Source organism: Elephantulus edwardii, unplaced genomic scaffold (assembly GCF_000299155.1).
Source record: "Elephantulus edwardii isolate Elephantulus edwardi_28Jun2011 unplaced genomic scaffold, EleEdw1.0 scaffold00001, whole genome shotgun sequence".
Classification (NCBI taxonomy): Eukaryota; Metazoa; Chordata; class Mammalia; order Macroscelidea; family Macroscelididae; genus Elephantulus; species Elephantulus edwardii.
In genome coordinates, this window is record NW_006399751.1 from 28,622,435 (window position 1) to 28,627,457 (window position 5,023).

Genomic DNA, 5,023 nt, shown 5'->3' on the forward strand with positions numbered 1-5,023 from the left:
GGGGCTTCGTCTGACATACTTTGGACATGTTGCCAGGAGGGACGGGTCCTTGGAGAGGGACATCATGCTTGGGAGGGTGGAGGGACAGCGCAGGACGGGAAGACCCTCTGTGAGATGGATTGATTTGGTGACTGGGGTAATCAGGATGGGTGTGTCAGAGGCAGTGAGGTTGGCACAGGATAGAGCAGGGTTTAGGGCTGTTGTGCATAGGGTCGCTATGAGTCGAAAACGACTCATTGGCACATAACGACAACAATAACTTAGAGAAGTAACTTATTATTGGTAAAATACAATTGTTAATCAAATTTGCAAGGATGTTGAAACTTCTTCACTTCCAAGAAGTGCTTAACAATGATCTTTTATACAAATGAGGACAGTACAAGATAAGGCAAAGTTCAGATCTCTTTGTATTGTGATCATAGTTGACTTGACGCATAACAATGAAGGTAGTAGTGTTAGCTGACATAGGCATGCTGGGATATCCATGATTGACTTAATAGTGACTAAGTCAACCCAGTTAAAGAGTTGTACTCTCAGTGTGAACTACTTTTACTGGGAAAAAATGCGATTCTTAGATACCATGTTTCTATGAGTGAATGAGTAGAAACAAGGATTGAATATTTGTGCATACTTTTTTCAGATGTCAGAAATCTGAATAACATAGCTAATGTTGATGGCTTAGAGGGCACTTCTGATATCTCAGGATCAAGTCAAGATTTTAAGGGAATAGATTTAGGGGATAGATCTGGAGAAAGGAATGGGAGGGAACAGTTCAGCAGTCTGAAAGGCTATTTGTTTTATAATCTTTCTTCCTTTGATCGTGACCAAATGCCTTATGCTTTGTATTCTGGTGTAATCAGTCTTTCATGCCAGATGACTTGATTGTAAGTCCTTAGTTCTTGGAACACCCTTTCCATTCAAATAGTCAATCAACCTAAGAGACCTTACATAGGCAATTTATTTACTCTTGTTCTAAGCTCAGGTAACTATCCTGTAAGTATTTAAACCTCAGCCAACATCACTATCAGTGGAAACTACTTATTGAAATTGTAAAAAAAAAAATTACACAGATAAAAAGGAAACAAAATTATTTCTGGCATGTAGTAGGATAGTGTTAGGTGGAGCTCCCCGATTAAAATAACCTTGGAAGCAGGAGTAGCATCCACTTCTGAAACAGCTTGCCTCTGGAAATTCTATGAACTTGGAGAAACGATGAAAGTTATACGTCTTCAGGTTTGTCGTTCATAGGTTCGCTATGAGTTGTCAACGACTCAATGGCATTTAACAACAACAGCAATATGATAGTTAAGACTGCTTCTTTTGAAATTGTTTATACTTGTGTTTCAACACTGACTATCTTCAAAATCACTTAGCCTGTCTGAATTAAAATGCATTTCTAACTAAACTTATTTCACTAAGTAGTGGGAGATTTATACTATTTGGTATAGGCAAAATGAACAAATATTCAACTAAGGTTAACCAAACACCTCAAATATTTTCCAGAAGAACACTATCATAGATAGGTTTGCCTAATTCTCAATTTCACCTCGAGTCAATTGTGCCATGATGCAGTAACCTTTAATATATTTCTGAGAAGGGTATCGTTGAGAAACTAGAAACCAATTTTATTCATGTGTAAAGAATTCAAATTATTTTGCCTAGGGCACAAAACCAAATAATGTGACAAGTGGGAAAAAACTGAGTTATACACATTGGATTCTGCTTTACTGGGATTTTGGATTCTAGGTGAATGTATATGTGGATTCACCAAAAAATGCTATAAACTTCCTCTATCTCAAGATTTCATAAAATTGAGTATACATGAGGAAACTGAAGTGAGAATAACCACCTAATTTATCTTCTTAAAAACATTTACTTTGCATTTCATTAAAGGCAACTGAGAAAAAAAAATTCAGAATTTGTCTGAACTGCTGTGTTTGATTGTTGCTTGTATGAGGAGAAAAGTATCTGTAATTCTTTTTGTAAAGCCCATTTCCTGTTGTTTGCTACAGAGATAACTGCCACATCTAATTGTGTTTGTGTAGTTCTTTAATTTACATGAAAGAAGATAACATAAATGAAAAACTCAAGAGGAAGACTAATTCAGATTACTGGCCCAAGCAAGCTAATTTGTTATTCATTAAATGCTAATGAACTTAGCATCCATGTTTTATTGGTTTCACTCTGTTTTGAGATTTTTAAAAGGTCTTGTTACATAGTTAAAATCTACAGTAAACAGATACGGGAAATAATAGCATGCCTTTTTTCCTGATTCTCTGTGGTAACGTATACAATTAATTATTCCTGGAACGAGATAAACCAAGTACATTAATATTGATGAGCATAGGTACTTAAACAGAAAAAAAAGAAACATAATGAAGGTTTTCTTAAAACTTTATATCATTTTTAAGTGCATATTGTCTTTAATTTCCGTAAGACCTAGTCGAACATTAACTTGTTGTCAAGCCTACTCCTATTACATGCCATCAAGTCACATAGGCCTCATCATGACTCTATGATCAACAGATTTGAATTATGCCTCAATCCTTTGCCATCCTCATCATCTCTGACACACTCAAGGCCATTGCAGCGATCATTGTATCAATCTACCTGGTTGAGGGTCTTCTCTCCCTTCACCATCCCTCTACTTTTCCAAGGATGATGTCTCTCTCCAAGGGGTAGTCTGTCCTAGGAACATGCCCTGAGTATGTGAACTGAAGCCTTATAATCTTTACTTCCAAGATGCACTTTATCTGTACCTTCTCCAAGACATATGTGTTTGCTCTTTTAACAGCCTATAGGGTATCTTCTCTTACACCACTGTTCAAAGGCATCCATACTTCTGTCATCCTTATTCGTTGTTCAGCTCTTAAATACACAGCAGATGTCTGTAAGACCATAACCGGAATCAGGTGCATCTCAGACTAACATCATTACGCTTTAATAACCTGGAGAAGTCTCTGACTACAGAATTTTCCAGTGAATATGTCAAGCCTACTAGAAAGAATTTAAAAATGAGATGTGTGAAATGAACCACTTTTTAAAAAAAAGTAGCATTTAGGAAATGATATGACGTGTCACACACACACACACACACACACACACACATACTTAGAGTTTTGTTGGTGTTGGATGATATTTAGTTGGCTCTTGTTCATGGATTGGTTGTATAATAGAACAGAATACTACCAGGTCTTTTGCCATCTTCCTGACTGGTATTCTTGAGCCCATGTGTATGACTAATATGCCAGTTCCACACACTGATGCTTTGTTGTTGTTGTTACGTGCCATTGAGTCAAATACTTCTCATAGTAACCCTAGGTTTTTAAAAAATATTTAGTTGTTTATATTGGTTAGATTGTTCATTGGTTAAATTAGCTATCATGTAGAACTTCTTGAACTCTAGGGACTAGTGGTAAGCTGTTGCACTGACAAATTCAAGGTTTGTTTCCTTAAGTATTGTTGAGTCAGAATCAACCCATAGCTGACCCTTTAGTGGAAAAAAAGAAAGAAAAGGATTTTCAGGACCAGTAATTTACACAGGAAGAGATTATCCATCTTTCTCCCATAGTGCAACTGGTAGGTTTAAACCACATTTCTGGGACTGTGACCCTTTACTAGTAAGTCACAAGAGTGCCCTAACTCAAAGACAAGCAACTGTGCCACAGAATGAAGATAGGTACTCTCCTCCCTTGACACTTACAGCCTCTGAAAAGCTGCTGAGTCAGTTTCATGTTGTTGGCTCATTAACAATACAACAATATGTCATTGTTGTTGGTAGGTGCTGTCAAGTCAAATGCAATTCTGGAATAAATAGAGTACCAATGGACATGTTTCAAGTAACAGATGAAGCCCTGGATGTGCTCACCAGTCTAAGCAAAGAAATTTGGAGGAACATTACTTGGTCAATTGACTGTAAGATATTCATATTTCAGCAAAATATTGCTGAAATCATCCAAACAGGGTAGAACAGTACACTGACAGAGAACTGCTACAAGTTCAGCATGGGTTTAAAAGAGGCCATGACACCAGAGATATCAATGGTGATTTCAAATAGATCTTAGTTAAAAGCAGGGAATTATTAGAAAAATATTTATTTGTGTTTTATTGACTATTCAAAGGCATTTGACTGTGTGGATCATAACAAACTATGGCTAATATTGAGACTATATCATTCATCTTTACAAATTGTTGTACATAATTTACCGGGAGATTGCAATAGCCCTTGCAGTCAAACAAGGACAGACTTATGCTTCAGTCATCATTGTTCATGTCCTAACTACCAAAAGGACAGAGTGTTTGTACTATTTTTAACATTTTTTCATATATATTTATACACACATCAAAATATTGTTCAAAAACAATTAAAATCAGGCCCGAGGGCCACAGTCACCCACCTTTGACTTGGTCAGTGCTTGGTGGAGCTCCCTAATTAAAACAATCTCGGAAGTAGGAGTGACATTTACTCATGAAATAGCTTGTCTCTGGAAACTATGAGCTTGGAGAAATGATGAAAGTTATACAATTCTTCAGGTCTTTTGTTCATAGGGTTGCTATGAGTCATCTATGACTCGATGGCACGTAACAACAACTAGACGCAGGAGCCAGAAGCAGCGAGGGCTCAAGCTGAAACCAGAGATCAGGCAACGCAGAGGACTCACACAATAGCTTCTGACACGCCTCCAGGTAACAAGCCCCAAGGAGGAGCCTAAACCGGTTGGGCCCTCGGACCAAGAAGAAAAACATAATCTATCTATACAGGAGTTCTACAGGACACATCACCATCCCTTCAGAGACAGTACAAGTAAACTTAAGAGACACTGGACACAGGAAGAAGAAAAAAAATCTCTCTGACAAGCTGTCAGGTCATGGGTTGGACAATGGGAGATTAATTCTGAAGGCATTGGGTAGAAGTGAAGTGGTATCCTACTGGAGGGTGGAGCTGGGAAATAAGTGGGTCAAGGCACTGGGCTAAGGGCAGGGACTACACTGTAACTAATGGTCAACTCCAAAATGAGGGATT